At 43.2% G+C, this 20,711-nt stretch overlaps 1 protein-coding gene across 1 annotated transcript in view; it reads left to right on the top strand.

Annotated features, from left to right (window-relative positions):
- KIF20B (kinesin family member 20B) overlaps positions 1 to 20,711 on the top strand; it is an 870,233-nt gene that overhangs the window by 354,103 nt on the left and 495,419 nt on the right. The window lies entirely within an intron of this gene.

Genomic DNA, 20,711 nt, shown 5'->3' with positions numbered 1-20,711 from the left:
AGAAAGAGGAAGTGCTGTTTGTTGCTACTGTTTATATGGGACTATCTCTATGGTTGTTACTAGTTCTAACGCAAAGACTCATGGGATTTGTAGTCTTTGTTGTTACATATTGATCAGGCTGCCGAGTGGAAACTAAATGAGTTAAGCATGACCTGAGCCTCCGGTCCTGACAAAGTTCAACAAAAAGCCTCACAAAAGTAAATGCTAAATTATTTGTGAAACGGAAAATTATAATTTTTCTTGAATCTATTGTGCATATAATAAACATGTTATCTAAAGCAAGTGCAGCAAGAAATACATTTGCATTTGTTACTTAAGCAAAAAGGTCAAATAACATATTACCATAGACCAGTGTAAGTGACCTGTGAAAAGACTGCTTATTGTCTTTCACAGATTGAATGTTACGATGAACTTACACAGGAAAACAACTCTGCTAATAGTATTAGTACTGATTTAGTGGGAGTTTCTCAGTTAATGCATTTAACCTCCTGTGGCCTCGTTCTGGGTAAACACCGGTTTTATATAACTCCTACATCTGACAAAATGGCATAGCAGACATCATTCATGCATATCGAAAAACCTACTATGTATTACCATTTTTGCAGAAATGGGAGTACCTTTTACCAGTTGTGGTCCCTTCCCACAGTCCACATTGGTGAGAAATAACTTCTTACCCTATGCATGATTCCATATATAGTAGACCTGCAGATGCAGAGTATGTTGGGCTATTTAGTTCCATTGTGAAGTGTGGGGAAGGACCATGACTTGTAGTAGGTGAATCCTTTAGTTTATGCCATGGCATTTTTACAAGTGTATTTGGTTTAACTAAAGTTATTTAACCTGATCCTGAATGCAAGGGGTTCTATTAGTAGAGTTGTTAGCCTATGTAAATCACTTGCTACATGAAATCTGAGGGAACAATTTTTTTTTCTCATGCCAGTTTGGTGTACTATGATAATACATTCAAAATTGGCATTTAACAATGTAGTAATACATGTGTGTTTACTAGCACAATTGCTAATAATAAAGGATTATTGGGCAATAATTATTTTAACTGCCAACACACAAACTATTTTGCAATTCCTATATTTATACTCTAAATTCTTTATATTTGTGAACTTGTGACTAACTTGGTAACTGGTTATAAAGAAATGCCAGTCCTGAACTGTAATGGCTTATTACAGTTTAGCTCCGACGTCAAAATGACTGCTGCCAGGTCCAGCAGCTGAGGGGAAAGGAAGGTCAGGGCACATATCCTAATTAAAGCAGCTTTTTAAAGCAATGAAAATGATCATCCTGAGGTAGTTATAGAAAAGTTAGCATCTTTATATGTTTCTTTTTTAACTTTTCTAAAAAGAAAGATGATATTAAACTGATTTCAAAAGAGAGGTTACTTAAAAAGGTTGAAAAGAGTGGACGATAGTGTGGAGCTTTGAGGAACTCCAGTGGTGACCAGTGTACTGGTTGAAAGGGAATGGTTAACCTTGATTCTTTGTGTGCGGTTCTGTAAAAAAGAGGCAAACCAATTTAAGACATGGCCCGAAAGACCCATCCTATGTTAAAGAGCAATCAGGTTTTCATGTTTGATGGTGTCAAATGCTGAGGACCGGTCAGAAGACAAGGGACATTTTGATCAAGGGATCTCAGGGCGTCATCAACGATGTGAGATGGTGCTGTTTCAGTGCTGTGCCTTGCTCTGAAACTCGACTGGTAGAGGTCAAGGAGTTGAAATTTCTCTGTGGTTGCAGAGCTGCTTGTGGACTCCTTTCTCGAGCATTTTAGCTAGTCATGATGTTGGTGAGAGGTCGGAAGTGGTTATGATCAGCTGGATCAGTGTTAAACTTCTTAGGGATGGGAGTGATTTGACCCATCTTGAGGTAGTCGGGGATACTCCCCTGCAAGGGAGCTTCTCGAATGATCCGGGACCAAAGAGGGAGAATGGACTAATTAAGAACTTTAAAAAAAACTTAGCAGGTAGATGATCTCTGAAATGATTGGAAGGTTTTAAGGACGACATAGGGTAGAGCAACTCTGTGTCATCTGGAAGCAGAAAAGAGTTCCAAGAGGCAATGTTTTTGTGAGAAAAACCTATGTGGAAGTACGGTGAAGACCCTACTGATGGTTCTGTGGGTTCATCCGATGATGCGGTGTAGTTCAGAGGCCACAAAATTGGACTGGCAAGTTGTAGCTCCACTTCAACTTTTCTTGCCTTTTCAGAGAAATGTAGTGAGAAGCCCTCCCCGCTAGGAAGGGAGGTAAAGAGTGTTGAAAAATGGTTGGCAGAGTGGTTAGTTTGTTGCTTGATGATTTCTCAGAGCTTCTGGGGTCTATTTTTAGCGCTGTCAAGCTGAGCCCTGAAATGTCGCTTTTAGCATTGCAAATGTGTTGTAAGTGCTTCTTAACTTTAACAGTTAAACTCTCCCGACACTTCAAGCCTTATACAGTATAAGGCTTGAAGTGGCGGGAGAGTTTTCCAAAGCCTCTATGAAAGCCTAAGTTTGTGACGTTCATCATTAAGGGGACCATTAAACCAAGGTTTGGATTGTGTGACTGGGATCTTTTTGAGTTGCTTCGGTGCAATAGTGTCAAAAATATTAGCCAAAGTGCTAATGTAGTGATAAGAAAGAACGTCCATGTTGGTCATGTTAAAGGTTGGCTGAAGCCTGTTCTTGGTGATGGATGTTGGAACATTAATGTTGATGTGTCTCAGATTGAGTCGGTTGTTTAGCTTGAAGATGTTGGCCCTGTCTGTGCATGATCTTTTCCAGGATGTGGAAGCAAATTTGTTGTTCCGACCAGTCACAGGGTAGAATGTCAGCCAATTGTATGACCTTGTCTTTCCTATGATAAGGGAGAGGGTGACGCCATTGTTGTGGGTAGGTCCCTTACAGACCTGTGTGAAATTGAGATCATAGAGAAAAGCCTCAACGGAGCATACTAAAGGGTCATTCGTGTCATTCCAGTGAAGGTTAAAGTCTCTGAGGAAGATATGGCTGGGTTGGTCCCAACAAGAACTAATGGCATCCATGATTTACTCAATGAACAGATTATCACCAGGTAGATGATAAATCGTGTGGAGCACACAGGCATTCTTGACATTATTCCATAATTCGGTGACCAGTTGCTCACACGACACAAAAGCATTTTGAGATTGCTTTATAGTGAGGCTTGGACGATTAATGCAACCAATGCCCCCCATAATCCCTGCCATGTTTAACAAGTCGATCGCATCTGATAATGGCATAATCTGGAGGGATTAAGATGTCTAACTGGGGAAGAGGCATCAATAAGCCAGGTTTCAGTGAGAATCAAGAGGTCCAAATTTTGCGAAATGAGTTCAGAAATATCAGCTGCATGTTTCACAGCATATCTGCAGTTGAAAAGTATTGACTTGATGTGAAGGTTGGTAGTGACCACTTCATGTTGTGAAGTGGTTATCTGAAGTAAGTTTTCCTTATTAACCGATCTGAAGTTGGCCCTATGGTCTCTGTCCTTGTGAGAGGTAATAGTAGGGATGTTGATTGTAGAGTTAGGGGAGATACCCTCAGAACCATTGTGCGAAATAGGAAGAGTGAGAGTGTCAACTGAGGCTGAAACCTACGGGCCTAAAATAGTGGTTAGGAAAAGGCCTAGATCTCCATCTAGAGCGAAGTGGGGAGATGATAGAGGGCGGCTCATCCCCGTCGTAATTAACTCTAAGTGGATTCGGTTGTCCAGTCCCTTTAATAACTTATTGCAGTTGATTTCTGACATCTCCAGGTCGCCTGCCAAATGCCATGGATAAAGGCAGGTCTGGTAACAGAGCATAATTAACATAAATGAAACTTGGCTTACCCCAGTATTGGAACTTTCGTAGCTTCCCATGCTTTGTATCATTCCCCATCGTCGGAATGGGAGCCTCGGTAAATAAAAAATATCATAACCATAGGTACAAAAGGAAAAAACCAGGCCTAGGCCTCATCTAATTTTGTAGCATATCACCCTCTTTGTGTAAAAGAGCCCAAACTTTCTGCAACAACCAATCCGAATAGCCTCACCCCCATAGAACCCTCCTGAGAGAGCCTCAGATATTTCTACCGCACGTTGTGCAAGGGAGTCTCCACTGAGCTCTGCTCAGTTTTCTTTCTTTAAACTTCAATTCTTCTGCAAATTACATAAACAAATTATGTCGGACAAGGAAAAGAAGGCTTTGTTCAGGGCCTGTGCTACCTGTGCAAAAAAGACTTTTTGTGGAGGACAAGCATGATGACTGTATCTATTGCCTGTATCCAGACCACAAGGCCACAGATTGCAAGATTTGTAGAGCTTTTTCTACAAAGACATTGAGAGACAGGGAGGGCCGATTATTAACTTGTCTACAGAAAATGAAGTCACGGAAGGAAGTGCGGTCTTCGGATGAGGAGGACTCTTCATCTGCTACATCTTCCAGAAGGCCCAGAAAGAGGGGTAGGTCACCTCCCTCTACTTCTTCTGAGATCCAGGTCAAAGCCCAACCAAAGATCTCTGATAGGTCTGAGAGGGCTAGTCCCATTAAATCTCCTCACCGAGGTGAAAAGGAGAGGCTGGGACAGGCTGCTGAGGTGGGTACAGCCAAAAAGATGAAAGGATGTTTCTGTTCCTTCGCAACCATCTCTAAAAGTGAAGGAGAGCAAGAAACTGCCTGCTGCCTCTCAGGATGGAAAACCTGACAAGAAACCGCGTCCGTTGACGACGAAATCAGCAGGTACGTTGACTTCTCAGAAAGCCCTGATTTCTAATGTGGCTCCGTCGACGGGACCGTCGACGGTGGCTCTATCGACGTAAACTCCATTGATAACATCGTCGACCATGGCTGTATTCTCGATGTCGACGATCATGACGACGAGAGTAGTGTTGACGGTTGCTTCGATGACGAAGACTACGTCGATGACGGCGGCTGTAATGTTGATGACGACAAGTTCGTTGACAACGCAGTCGACAAACAATCCACCGTCGACGATGAAAGCTCCCGTTGACGAGGACCACTTCTCCGCCGATGGTTCCATCGGCGGTTCCTTCGACGACGACTCAGTCGACGAGGTTGTCAACGATTCAGAAAATACACATTTCCATGTGAAAGCAGCAGATAACTCCGGAGATGACTTCTCCTAGAAGAGTAACACCCTTACTCCCAACTATGTTGTTTGATGAGGAGTCAGATGACGAGGAAGAGAATCCATATGGGAATGCCTACAGTCCCTCGGACTTAAATGTGAAGTGTCAGGATACGGACACTGAGGAATATTATGAACAACAATATGTCCAGCAAAGCACACCTCCACCAACCTTAAGACAAGACATGATGGCCATGCCATCATCTCTAATATCGGACTTACAACGAATGTTGCAGGATTACAGGACCAGGTTTCCAGCTCCACCTACTCCACAGCAGGAGCGCCCACCTTCACCTGTTAGACCTCCTACTCCGGCACTCATAGTAACGACGGTTGTCCCACGGGCTGTGCAACCAGAACCCAGAGAGGAAGTCCAAGAGGTAGTAGATGGTTTCTTCTGATGACTATGTTCAGGAAGAGCCTACACATGATCCAGATCTGGATTATGATGATATTGGTTCAAGATCCAGATGTGACGGGGCAGGATACTGCTACCTCTCCACCTGCTGACATTAGGGGATTCCATAACCTCATGGAGAGGGCATCTGCAAGATTTGGTCTGCCTATCACTACTAAGCATGGTCGAATTTTGCAAATCTGGTGTTCGCGAATTAGCGTATTTGCGAACTCGCAATCCGCAAAATCCGCGAATTCTCGCGAATTTGCGGATTTTTATTTTTTGTGTGTTCGCAAGGGTTTCTGCCAGTTCGCGAGGGTTTTGTAACAGTTCGCAATTGCAAACTTGGTGGCTCGCAACGGTCGCGACTTTGTGTCTATGTCTGGTTCATCATCACAGGTTCACAGCACCCTCTGTTTCACCACGGCCACCCTCTGATTCACCCATGCCACCCTCTGGTACATCACTGCCACCCTCTGATTCATCACTGTAGATTAGGGGGGGAAAAAAAGCACACCTGCCCTGCTTCAACTGACATGAATTAATTTGGGGTTGATTAATGTGTCACTGAATTTACACTTCCTGTCTGGCACCTGCTTCCTTATCTGGAATTTGCTTTCTGTTGCAGTGCAATTTTTTTTTCCCCAGGACCTTTGCGGCCTACTTGTAGCTATTCTATGAGCCTGCTGTGAGGGTCAGAGCAGGGTCATAGAATAGTTGCAAGTAGGCAACTGAACTCTGGAGGGGCACCTCAGGAAGCACTACAGTGAATGGTTACTAATGATGACAACTTTTGCACCTGCTGAGTGCTTTCAGTTTTGCAAAACTCGTTTTTCTGCAGAACAGCAACTGTAATGCCCCAAACAAACTTACTTGTGAAAGTTGATTTCTAATCCAAAAGTGATTCAAAGAAAGTCAAAAAGGCCTCAAATCCAAAAAAGTGCAGGCAAATGTCAACCTGAGGAGTTATTCTGATAAAAATCATCATTTATGCTGCTTGCTGGTTGATTTCTTGTGCAGAATTGCAAATTTTGTAATCTCGCGAGTGCAAGATTGTTGCTGCGCGCCGCATCTACATGTCACAATTGCGAACTCTCGCGATGCGTCGCCAAACTCCAGCGGGATCCCGCAGCAAGGTCCAAGATGGCGCAGCACTCGCAAAATATCGAGAAAAACAACTCTGCAAACGCTGAATGACGGTAAGTGAACGCCGCACGCCGCAATATTGTATCACCAAGCAAAAAAATCCGCTGCGTGCGAATTTGCGGATTTTCGGTAAATTCGCGAGTTTGCGGATTCCGAAAATCTGCAAAATCCGCAAGCGGAACGGATTTTCCGCCCATGCTTAATCACGACTGTGCAGTCAGACTGCTTCCTATATGACTTTAAAGAAACATACAAGAGGTCGGTCCGATCAATTCCTATCATTGAACATGTATGGTCAGAGGGAGTTAAAGTTATGCAAAATCCGGCGACAGTCATTCCGTTTCTTCCCAGGTTAGAGAAAAAATACAAGGTGCCGGATGGCAGTCCAGCTTGTCTACTGGGACAACCTAAGCCGAATTCTGTAATTTCTCAAGCGGCACAAAGCAAATTGAAAAATCCTTCCACGCCCCTTACTACACCTCTGGACAAAGAAGGAAGGCGCTTGGACAATGTAGGCAAAAGATTCTCCTCTATGGCCAGTCTCCTTGTCCGTGCTGCCAATGCCCTTGCCATCCTCTGCTCGTATGATCGCCAAATCTGGTGCGACCTGTCCCCGTTTGTGAAACAGCTTGCAGAATCTACAAGGGATGAGGCCAAGAAGGTCTTGATGGAAGGAGAAAGATCTTCGTCGGAGGTAATAGATTGTGCTATGGACATTGCGTCTACTGCCTTTCGTGCGCTGGCTGGATCAGCTGTGCTACAGCGTCGGGGCTGGTTGCGGGCGACCTGGTTTCGCCAGGAGGTCCAGAACAAAATTTTGGACTTACCATTCGATGGAGAAATGCTTTTCGGAGAGCATGTGGATGAGGCTCTAAGCATTAAAAAGGATACGGACACAGCAAAGTCCTTGGGTTCGTTGAACTACCGTAAGGTTCCTTTTAGAGGAGTGAGAGGAAGAGGTTTCTCCTCTTATAGGGGTGGCAACCAACAACGATATTCATCCCAATCGTACAAACTTGAGTATTCCAATCAACGTCGGGGCCTGTCTGTGTCTTTCTCTCGTGAACCGCAGAGAGGACGCCAAAATCGTCAAGGACGTGACAACTCCAAGAGGCAATAGTGGCCTCGCTGCTCGATCTACTGTTCCTACCCCTCCGATGACATCAGTGGGGGCAGGATATCTCATTGTCTAGACAGCAGGAGACTTATAACATCAGACCAGTGGGTCTTAAATAACATCAAGAGTGGCCATAAGTTGGAGTTTCAACATCTACCTCCAAACAGAGCTCCAGGCGCCAGTCAATCAAAACATCTGGGCCTGCTACGTCTCGAAGTCCACCAGCTTTTCATCAAGGGGGCAATAGAACCTGTACCTCTCTCGCAGAGGGGGAAAGGGTTTTATTCCAGGTTCTTCCTAGTTCGCAAAACGACGGAAACTTTGCACCCCATATTAGATCTACGAGAGCTCAACACCTCTTTAACTATCCTTCAGGATGGTCACTCTTCAGGATATTCTTCGTCTTTTAAATCCAGGCGATTACATAGCGACTCAGGATTTGAAGGATGCCTACTTCCATGTGCCGATCCACCCAGCTCACAGATAATACTTGCGCTTCACAGTAAGCAAGAGCCATTTCCAATTCAAAATACTTCCTTTTGGTCTACAGTCTGCACCGAGGATATTTACGAAGGTGTTGGCCCCAGTGGCTGCTTTCCTCAGGAAACAATCTCTGGAAGTTTTTCCCTACCTGGACGACTGGCTAGTCAAAGCTCCAACTTTCCAGGACACATCCAAGGCCATTACGATCTGCAGTCAATTGTTCAATCTCTTGGGCCTTCAGCTCAACAAAAACAAATCAGTTCTTCAACCGTTCAGGTCAGCAAGGTTTCTAAGGGCCATTCTGGACATGAAACACTGCAAGGCTTACCCTTCAGTCGATCGTCAAAACAAATTGATGCTCTTGGCTCGCCAATTACTCAAAAAGAAGTCTGTCAGTACGACTCTACAAGTCCCTTCTCGGGTCGATTTCTTCCTGCCTACCATTAATTCCGCATTGCAGGCTGCGAATGCGCCCTCTGTAAGAACAGCTCGACAAACAATGGTACCAAGCAGAAGGCTCTTTCGACGACAAGATTTCAGTAACACCAGAGATGAGAAAGGCATGCAACTTTCATGCTTCCTCTGTCTACCATGGTTCTCACCACGGACGCCTCGTTAGAAGGCTGGGGAGCGGTCCTCCAAGAATTACAAGTCAGTGGGCACTGGGATCCAAGTCAACGCCAGTGCCACATCAACCTGTTGGAGCTCAAAGCCATCCGATTAGCTTTACAGGCTTTTCTGCCACGAATACAGAATCAATCAGTGCTGGTCCAGACGGACAACACGACGGCCATGCACTAGATCAACAAACAGGGGGGACCAAAATCTCAAACTCTGTCCAAGGAAGCTCAATTGATTTGGGATTGGGCGATCCTTCACAAGATTGTGTTAACAGCAGAACACCTTGCGGGTTCGCTCAATATAACAGCGGACGCACTAAGTCGCCAGAAATCGACCACTCATGAATGGGAGTTGGATCAGGCCATTCTGGAAGAGGTGTTTTCGGTCTGGGAGACCCGACCATAGACCGGTTTGCAACTCCGGAGAACACCAAATGCCGGTTCTATGCAAGCCGGGATAACCATCGGGGATCCTTGGGGAACGCGCTTTCGATTGCCCAGCACGGCGCATTCATTTACGCTTTTCCACCGATACCCCTCATTCTGAGGATACTCGGGAAGGTCAAAGCTGAGCCGTGCAAAATAATCCTAATTGCACCGGCGTGGCCCCGGCAGTTCTGGTACACGGAACTCCTATTACTCTCTCAGGATCATCCAATTCCCCTACAACTGTTTCCTTCCCTGTTGTCGAGGTCTCAGGGTCAAGTGCTCCATCCAGGGTCCGGGCTCGCTTCACTTAACACCGTGGCTCCTGAATACAGGGAGTTCCGACATCTGAATCTCCCCAATGAGTGTAGGGACGTGTTGTCTCAGGCTCGAGCTCCAAGCACTAACAAGACTTACAAGGCAAAATGGAAGAGGCTCTGCCTATGGTGTCAGAAGCAACATCTCCATCCGTGCACTTCAGCTCCAAATAAAATTTTACCATACATCCTGTTACTGGCTAAATCTGGACTGGCACATTCTTCTGTAAAAGTTCATTTAGCAGCCATCTCAAGATTCAGACGGACATCTTCCGGTCCTTCTCTTTGGTCTGCTTGAATTGTCAAACACTTTATGAAAGGTCTGTTTCGGATGTATCCTCCAGTCCGTCCTCCGCCTCAAATTTGGCAACTTAATTTGGTAGTAGCTCAACTAATGAAAGCTCCATTTGAACCCATCCACAAGGCGGACCTTAAATACCTATCATGGAAGATAGCTCTTCTGTTGGCTCTGACATCTGCCAGGAGAATTAGTGAGCTTCAGGCACTGTCAATAGTGGAACCCTTTCTTCAGTTAAAGCGGGATGTCCTAATCCTTCGGACTAATCCAAAGTTCATCCCAAAGGTTCCATTTGAATTTCATCTGAATGAACCTTTGATTTTGAAGTCCTTCTTTCCGCGACCTACGACTCCAGCAGAAAGATCCTTGCATTCTTTGGACATTCAAAGGTGTTTAAAGTTCTATTTGGAGCGCACAAAATCTTTTAGTAAATCCTCGCAACTGTTCGTATCTTAGTGCTCCGCAGAAGAGATTTCCTCTAACCAAGTGCATGCATTTTCCGCTCTATCTCCAGCGCTATTCAATTCTGCCATCAAGCAGCGGGCAAACTACTTGCATCAAAAGTCCGTGCACATTCCACAAGATCGGTGGCATCTTCAGTGGCTCTATTTGCTGGAGTCCCTATCAAAGACCTCTGCAGGGCAGCGACGTGGAGCAGTACACATACCTTCACGAAACACTACTGCCTTGAGTCTACAGTGAAGGACGACGCTGCTGTTGGACAAGCAGTCCTCAGGAATCTTTTTCAATAAAAGGTGAGCTTTCCCTACAATCCCTCCTTCCTGAGTGGCACATTTTGGATCACTTATTGTGTTCTTTATATGGTAACATGTTATGATTAGTTTCCAATGAGAATTACTACAGTCTCAGGTGATAGAATTCACGTAAGAAAATGTGCTTTTATTACTTACTGCTAGCTTTTCTGATACAAAGCATGGGAATCTATGAAAGTTCCAATACTGGGGTAAGAAAACAAGTTACTTACCTGTAACCTTGGTTCTCCAGTATTGGTAACTTTCATAGATTCCCATGTGCCCACCCTCCTCCCCTGGGAAAGCTCAGCCTTTTTACTGAGATAGTGGCTGTTTGCTCAATGGCTACGAAAATCTGAGGCTCTCTCAGGAGGGTTCTATGGGGTGAGGCTATTCTGATTGGTTGTTGCAGAAAGTTTGGGCTCTTTTACACAAAGAGGGTGATATGCCACAAAATGAGATTAGGCCTGGTTTTTCTCTTTTGTACCTATGGTTATGATATTTTTTATTTACCGAGGCTCCCATTCCGACGACGGGGAATGATACAAAGCATGGGAATGTATGAAAGTTACCAATACTGGGGAACCAAAGTTACAGCTAAGTAACTTGTTTTCTTTTCTTTCTTCTGCTCTTTTTCGTAGCTGTACAGTGGTGATCAGACAGGACATTTCTGGCAAAATGTTTCATTTGTGCACTTATTAGATATTTGTAGAAAAGTTGTAATCCTTATGCATGTTTCCGCACATTCCGAGGTACTGCGCCTTTAAAAAAAAAAAGACTTGTACTAAACTGATTCTAATATCTTTTTGCAACAAATACCCAAATGTTTTGATTTTTTTTTTTTGGTTCATTTTGCACTAGATTTTATTTGTATTTGTTTTTCTCTTGCATATGAAAGATCTACTCACTAAGGCCTGAAGGGTTTTTTGGAGAAGGGTGTATGGTGTGACCATGTATTATAAGGAATAAAGTCCCCCCAGGCTTTCATGAGGATATTGCAAGTTAACTGAGTTCTATACCCTTATAAAGGAGCTTGGCCTTCAGCCTTGTTCCTCTGTATGGTCATGGAATTCCTCTGTGACTTATAATATATAGTAATAGCCTTATATTGTAGAGCATGGGTTATTTATCATATTACCCAGTGACAATTGCCACTGTGTGTGTGTGTGTGTGTGTGTGTGTGTGTGTGTGTGTATATATATATATATATATATATCACAGTAGAAACGGCGTACCGACGAGCACTCTGTAAAACAGTCACAGTAGTCAGGAAAGTGTACCAGAGCCAAAAGGGTTTATTAATTCATAAACCTTGTGACGCGTTTCGCTCTTAAAAAGCGCTTGTTCACACAAAGTGTGTAACGTTACAGTACTGCTTTATGAACAACAACACTTCCGTGTCATGGACATCGAAACTGGACTGATAATGTCTGCCATCTAGAAATGGTCAACAGTTCACAGAGTAAACATTTACTTTGTTTCTCAAATTGTCAAATGTGTAAATCAACTGTGAGCATCAGCAATGTCAATAGAAAGGTAAATTACATAGTCTGTGACAACTATTTGCCAATACATTGCATGAAATCAAGTGTACATCAATCTCGAAACATCTCAGCAAAAAAGTAATGCGCTAGTTAGTGCGCTCTGGCTGACAAATCCATCAAGCGTTTGTAAACCGATGACGGCAAGGAGCTGCCGGTATATGAAAATTACCTAATGAGGTCTCACCAGTAAATTCAATGTTGTGATGCGCTGGTTAGTGCGCTAAGACCCAATCATATTTACAAATCATTGAATGACAACAGTCAAGTCTATATCTTTCATCTTTTCAAAATAAGTAAATTTTTTATAAGACATAGAAATAAACCCGGAGCCAACAAGACAGGTACTGGACTCATTGTATCCACTTAATGATAGGGAATCATCTAGACAGACAAAGTACTATGTGTAATGCGCTGGTTAGTGCGCTATTGAAGCAAATATACAAAGAATAAATCCACATTCTGAGCTACTGAAGTTTAGAACAGCCAGTTAATTGATAATGTATACACTCGAGGGTGCGACACAGTCCATTCTAGACATGTCCAAAGTCCATATACGTAAAAGCAAGTTACAATCCCTTCCGTGAATCGAGTGAAAAACACATATAACCTATACATTAATATCCGTTAACATCACACGTGTCGCGAAAAAATTTTTTGTCGTGAAAAACTTCTATTGTCATATAAAAAGAGATAAATTTACATACATGGATGAAAAGGAAGAATGAAGAATCATGGAGCAAGGGAAGGGCACCTCAGTTCACAGGCCTGTGGTGGTGGCCCTCACCCTCATCCTGTGTAGTAAAAAAGAGACATAAATTGTCATGCATTAACTATAAAATTGATCACCTGCAAAACTGGCACAGTATATCATTAATATAAATGTCTGATCATCTCCTCGTCCATATTGTGGCCTTTAGGAGACCTAGTACATAGATTAATGATGTATTTAGACTTCCTCTGTCTTAATCGTAATTCTCTATTGCCACCTCTGGGACCCAGATTCACCTGTTCCACAATGAAGTAGGATAATTTGGTTGCATCAGAGAAATGACAGGCTTCAAAGTGCCGGGCCACCGGGTATTGCTTGTCATTTTTTGTGATGGCCCGTAGATGTTCTAATATTCTTTTTTTGGCCATGTGCTTTGTGCTACACACGTAAAGAAGATTGCATGGGCAGACGAGAACATAGGCCACATAGGTAGTCGTACATGTCAGAAATTGCTTAATTTGTATAGTTTTACAAGAGCTAGGACACCAATATTCTTTCTTCATTTGGCTGTTATTACAGGCCTTGTAGTGGCCGCATGGATAGAATCCACAGAGATCTACAAAAGGGTTTATTAATTCATAAACCTTGTGACGCGTTTCGCGCTTAAAAAGCGCTTGTTCACACAAAGTGTGTAACGTTACAGTACTGCTTTATGAACAACACTTCCGTGTCATGGACATCGAAACTGGACTGATAATGTCCGCCATCTTGAAATGGTCAACAGTTCACAGAGTAAACATTTACATCAAGCGCTTGTAAACAGATGAAAATTAACTAATGAGGTCTCACCAGTAAATTCAATGTTGTGATGCGCTTGTACTTATTTTGAAAAGATGAAAGATATAGACTTGACTGTTGTCATTCAATGATTTTTAAATATGATTTGGTCTTAGCGCACATCCAGCGCATCACAACATTGAATTTACTGGTGAGACCTCATTAGTTAATTTTCATATACCGGCAGCTCCTCGCCGTCATCTGTTTACAAACGCTTGATGGATTTGTCAGCCAGAGCGCACTAACTAGCGCATTACTTTTTTGCTGAGATGTTTCGAGATTGATGTACACTTGATTTCATGCAATGTATTGGCAAATAGTTGTCACAGACTATGTAATTTACCTTTCTATTGACATTGCTGATGCTCACAGTTGATTTATACATTTGACAATTTGAGAAACAAAGTAAATGTTTACTCTGTGAACTGTTGACCATTTCAAGATGGCGGACATTATCAGTCCAGTTTCGATGTCCATGACACGGAAGTGTTGTTGTTCATAAAGCAGTACTGTAACGTTACACACTTTGTGTGAACAAGCGCCTTTTAAGCGCGAAACGCGTCACAAGGTTTATGAATTAATACACCCTTTTGGCTCTGGTACACTTTCCTGACTCCTGTGACTGTTTTACTGAGTGCTCGTCGGTACGCCGTTTCTACTGTGATATTGATTCCGGCTGCTCCGCCAGACACAAGCCACCTCTTAGAGCGTCCGAATTGCCAGCAGGAGCCTCTCTGTTAAATATATATATATATATATCTCAAAAGAAAGGTTGCCCAAAGTGGGGGGGTCGCGCCCAAGGAGGTCAACGCACAAATGCTGCTTGTGGTTGAGGGCAAACCTGACACAACCCATTCCATTAGCTTGCCAAAAGCGTTTCGGGCGTCATCCCGCCCTTGATCACTGGCTGTGCTGCAGAAGGATAGAAGACGAGGTAATGTAATTTACCTGGTTTTTATTCAAAAATAACAGTCCTGCCCTCGTAGGCTCTGGCAAGGCATTATGGTATTTGTAGTACATGCCGGACTACAGGCGCGAACCATCAGTGGGTATCAAAGTCCTCTTGCAACAAAATGTCTCTCCCAAGTGGGTGGAAAGGAAAAGGAATATGCCCACACTTGGGCAATCTTTTCTGGATTTTATGCGGCTAGTCCGGTCGCTGGGAAGCCCCGCCGCTGCTTCTGGCGGATCGACACTGCTCAGCAATCAGAGCGGTGTTTCGAGCGAGAGGCGCCTGAGCTGCAGGTATATATTGGACGTGTGGCGACGTGTTCATACCATCCCACCCACTGGGGAAGACATTTGAACATTGGGAGAATGACACCCTCAGCGGTTTGGCACCATGCAATGTTCGTGGGCAGGCACTTCGACTACCAGCATGCCTTGCCACAGCCCACATGGGTGGGACTTGTTAACATGCAATAAAAACAGGTGCGTGTAATTATGCCTTGTCCTCCTTTTGTGCAGCCATTGATAAAGGGCGGAACCTATGCCCGAAACGGGTCTGGCAAGTCAGAGGGTCTGGTGTGGGCCAAGCTGTCACACTACCACCGGCAGCAAGTGTGTGTTAAACCTCTAGAGTGTGGCTTCCTAACTTGGGCAATCTTTTCTGGATAGATATATAATCGCTCAAAACCTCGAACCAGTTTTCGAAGGAGACGACACAACGTAGTGGAAGAACCTTTTCTTTATTTCCTTAGTCGCTTACGACGCGTTTCGCCTGACCCAGCAGGCTTGGTCACGATAAAGTTTGTTTCAACACATACATACATTTAAAGTGCTCAGTACTCACGTGATGCATCACGTGACTAACAAAATCATAGAACTGAAAAAGTTATTTACATAGATTCTCTTCGTGCACAGTATTGAGGTAATGGATTACTTTTTGGGGTCATTTAGATGAATGTGTCAAAATGCAATATACATAAATAAAGCCCCTATTTAAAGTGGTAAAAAACAGTGAAAGAATGAATAAGAAACAATAAATAATTCTTTCTTATATATTCAATCCTCTATCCCAATTAAGGACATTCACACAGTTTCTTGGAAAACTAATTCAGCCCAAGTGGGCTTTTTTTGATTCACCAGTGCCACTTCTATTGGCAATTATAGTCAATAATCGACACCCAAATCCAATATAGCCCGACTAGTACTCTAATGTGCATAGAAGAATCACAAAATATTTATCAAAAGATAAAGCCCCAGTGGGCAAACCCAATCAGTTCTATTTGATAACTGTAAGAACACATATCTAAAAACAATTACATATATTTCTACAACTTTTCTCCTAGAGAAAATGAACTTTGCTATGCAGGAAGTCGAGTAAACCACAAAAAATGATTTTAAGATCATAAGATAAATCATAGGTGAGTGTATAGATCTTCTTCAATGTTCAATCCATACGGGCTTTTTGTATTTAATTCAACTATGTACCATGACTCCAGTTTGCGCAGTTTTTTCACCCTATCCCCCCCTCTCTCATTCAAGGGCACGGAATCAATTACATAGTAGGATAGACTGCTCACATTTTTATCATGGAATTTTTCGAAGTGTCTGGCGACTGGATATGACCTGTCTGCATTTTTTATCGCCCTCAAATGTTGTAGTATCCGCTGATGAACGGGTTTAATTGTACTACCAACATACTGTAGATTACATCCACAGCACAAAACATATATCGAAATCTCCGTTTTACAGTCAAATTGTCCTTTGATTTTTTTCATTCTGTTTGAGAGGCCTGGTTTGTATGTACTGGTATTTCTCCCATGTTCACAAGCCTTGCATTTTCTGCACTTAAGGAACCCATCCCTTCTGGACAACCAATCATTCATTTTACTTTTTGTTTTTTTCTTTTTTACCTTAGTCAGTGTGGTTTTGACTAGTATCTGTTTAAAGGATCTTGCCTTTCTAAAAGTAATCAGAGGTCTGGTGGTTAAAGCAGGACCAATAATTGGGTCATTTTTAATGACATGCCAATGCCTGCTTAATATCTTCCTCACAGAGCCATGCAATTTGTTGTAGTTTGTGATTACCCTGCAATCATTCCCTTCCTGTTTTTTCATCTTCTTGTCTTTGAAAAGAACTTCCTCTCTGGTCTTCTGTCTGACTTTATTAAAAGATGTCTACAGACAGTTATCACTGTACCCTCTTTGCTTAAAGCGCTGTTGTAAATCTCTTAAGGCATTTTCTCTGTCTTGTGGCTCACTACAATTTCTCAGGACTCTAAGACCCTTCCCATAGGGGATACTGTTCACTAGACATGTCGGATGGAAGCTACTGGCATGTAGCACAGTGTTTCCGGAGGTCTCTTTCCTATATATCTTAGTTTGTACTTTACAATCTTTTACGTAAACAGTAAGGTCTAAAAAATTGACAGATTCAGTGCTAGCGGTACTGGTGAACTTTAGATTCAAACTATTCTGCTGTATTTTTGCCAGAAAGAGGTTTAGATCTAACATAGAGCCTTTCCAGACAACAAATAAGTCATCAATAAAACGACTCCAATAGAGGATGTTATTCTCCCATTCAGTTTGGTACTGCTGCCGGATCACCTGCTCCTCCCACCAGCCCATATGCAAATTCGCATAGCTGGGGGCGAAGCAGGTGCCCATCGCAGTACCACAGGTTTGATGGAACAATTCATTATTGAAAATGAAAAAATTATTCTTTAAACAGGTTGAAACCATTGACAACAACATTTGCGTATGGGCCCACAATTTGATTGGTCTTGTTCCTAAAAAGTGTCTGATGGCATTCAATCCATCGCTATGTTTAATGCTTGTGTACAATGTGGTAACATCAATTGTTACCAGAATCAAATCCTCCTACCAGGGTATGTCATAGATGGATTTCAAAAAATCCCCTGTGTCAAGAATGTATGAAGGCAATTGTGATGCCAGGGGATTGAGAAATGAATCAATGAATTTAGAGGTATTTTCCAACCCACTACCTATGGCAGAAATAATCGGCCTACCAGGGGGGTTGTGTACATCCTTATGCACCTTCGGGAGCAAATAAAACACTGGGGTGACTGGGTTAGATATCTTCAAAAATTTCAACTCGTCATGGGTGATCAAAGATTGGCTATACCAGTTTTCTAGATCTGAGTTATACTGTGCATGGCTATTAAACATGATTTCTTGTTTAATCCTCACATAGCAAGCTCTATTATTTAGTTGTTTATAGGCTTCAGATATATATTTGTGCCTATCCCAGAGAACTACATTCCCCCCCTTATCAGCATTTCGAACAATACAATTCTCAGTCTGCTTGATTTTCTCAATAAGGGTTGCCTGGGCTTTTTCTTGCTTGCTAAATTTTTTATTGCACACACTGGTACACTTATATATATATTCACTTAAAAAAACATAGGTTTCAGGCCTTATATAGTTGGGATTTAGCATTTAAAAACCATTGAAATTGCTCCTATATAGTTAGTTGTACTAACTATATTTCGCGCACCCGCAATCCACTGCTGATGATGTCACATATTACATCATTCATGCCATGGTCAGTGACATCACTGATGACATCTCAAATGACATCAATGACTAGGGGGTCAGGGTACTTCTACCCTGCCCCCTGTTTGAGTTCTACACGTTTGTTTTTCTGCTTTCCTGTGCCTCAGTCTACCGAGGCACAAGATGGCTGCCAACAATTTCTGTTTTGGAGTGTTGACAGACATTGGCAGCCAATCAGCATGCAGCTCGTGCACGCTAAGGTCTGTGCATGTGCAAGGACAGTGCAAGGACGGTTCGTCCCACCCATAGATATAGAATTTGAAAAAAGTCGATTTTCTCAACAATTTCTGGAGGGATTTTCATCAACTATACAAAAGGCACTTCTGCATACCAGGCTCTACCAGTTTGCAGTAATTCCATTCAGCCGTTCGGGCTGTAGCTGTGTCTAAAGGTCCTATGAAAAATTGCATTGGGCTACGTTTCACATTCAATTTTCTCAAGAACTACTGGAGGGATTTACACCAAACATACAAAAGGCACTGCTCCATACCAGTCCCTACCATTTTGCCAAATCTGGTGTAATTCCGTTCAGCAGTTCGAGCTGTAGCCTTGTCAGAATGTGCCTATGGAAATTTACATGGGAAGACACGTTTTGGGACCCCCCTTTTTTCTCGGCCCCCGCTTTACGAATCCCCCCGAAAGTTTCAGGGAAGGAGCGAGGCAAATTTAAGGAAAATTACAGGCAGATCCCTCAATCGGCGCCAAACTTATTCCCAATAGAATGTTCGGCATTTCCTAGCTTCCTATGTTAACTAGGTCCTAACTATATATACCTACTGGCTATTGCCAGTAGGAGATATATATATATATATACACACACACACGTGTGTGTATGTATGTATATATGTGTGTGTGTGTTAGAAATGGGGTCTCTAGTTTGGCAGAGGTAGGTACCTTTGTCCAAATAAGGACCCTTGCTTCTAGTCAGGGTGATAAACACTTTAGATAACACAGCTCATCCCCTGGATAGCTTGACACGAGCAGACCCTTATCCCAAAGGCAATGTGTTAAGTATTTGTATTCAAAACGCACAGTAATACAGTGATGACACCACGCCACTGTAGAAAAATAAAGTATCTTTATGTAAACTCAACAAGACCAAAATAGCAAAATCCAACATATGCAATAAGAATGACTTTACAAATGTTTCAAACAACTTGGTCCATAAAAAACTATGAATGCATGATTTCTCTCAAAGTACCTGTAGTTGCGACAGAATTCACAAGGCCAAACAGCTGCAGAGATGGAAAGTGTCGAAAAACGTAGTTGCATCAGTTCCTGAGACCATGAGGAGGCCATGCGAAAATTTGCTGCCTGCAGGAGAACTGATGCCTCTAATGTGGTGTGTAGGCGGAAATGATGCGTCTATTCCGAGACTGTTATGGTCTGCGGGTGATGTGTTGGGAATCCTTGCCACACAGGTAGAATGAGTGGAGATCAGGGATACGTCGGCGTTTAGCAGCGCATCGCCAGTTTCTTCGGACGCGATCCCTCGTTTTGTCTATTCTTTCAGCAGTGACAGATGCTATGTCGGTTTCTGCTGCTTCAATGCGTGGAGATTCTTCTTGCACTGCGGTGCTGCATTGGGAAAACAGCCGCATGAAAAGTGATAGGTCGAGTTTCATAGTTCTTCAGGTTTCTTCCAGCTCCAGCAAGCACAAACTCCAGAGGCCCAGAACTGGAACAGGCACCTCCTGGCAGGTCAGTACTCGGCAGCAGAAATCAGGGGAGAGGGTGGTGAAGTCTTCATAACCCTGAGACTTCAGAACAGGAGGCCAGCACACACTGTCCCTTGAAGATCTTCAAGCAGGTTCAACGAAAAGTTCCAGTCTTTGCCCCCTCCTTGGCAGAAACCGCAACGGCAGAGCATCCCACACAGCAAAGGGGCAGTTCTCCTCACAGCTCTTCAGCTTTAGTCCTTGGCAAAGGTTCTCCTTGATTCCAGAAGTAGTCTAAATCTCTGGGGTTTTAGGTCTAATACTTATACCCCAAAATGTCTGTTATCTTTGTGCAAGGATCTCTGAGCCCAGTCTAAACCAGTTCAATCCTCACTGGCGCGATATGTCCATGTGGTGGAGACGGCATTGTGCATCGGAGACCGGCCCCTTATCAGGTTCAAGGAAATCTCCTCCCAGTACTCTAAATTCAGCCAAGGTCTATTCAGCTCAGCCCCTCCACAGCCCCCCAACCCCCACACCCCTTCCCCCCCAACCCCTCCACCCCCCACCCCCACATCGGCAGTGGCTGTCTTCAGTGAATGTACATCCCTCCAGTAGGAATCAATCCATAACAAAAGTGGAACTGATCCTATTATTAAACCAGAGAATCAACATACAAGTAAGCAATTCAAGTGCTAAATACGATCCTGTTTGGTAGAAAGAAATCTCAATACATTGTGAAGCGCAAGTCTTAC

This window comes from Lissotriton vulgaris, chromosome 5, assembly GCF_964263255.1.
Source record: "Lissotriton vulgaris chromosome 5, aLisVul1.2, whole genome shotgun sequence".
Lineage (NCBI taxonomy): Eukaryota > Metazoa > Chordata > Amphibia > Caudata > Salamandridae > Lissotriton > Lissotriton vulgaris.
Note: the sequence above shows the minus strand (reverse complement) of the source record. Positions and strands in the feature narration are given on the sequence as shown.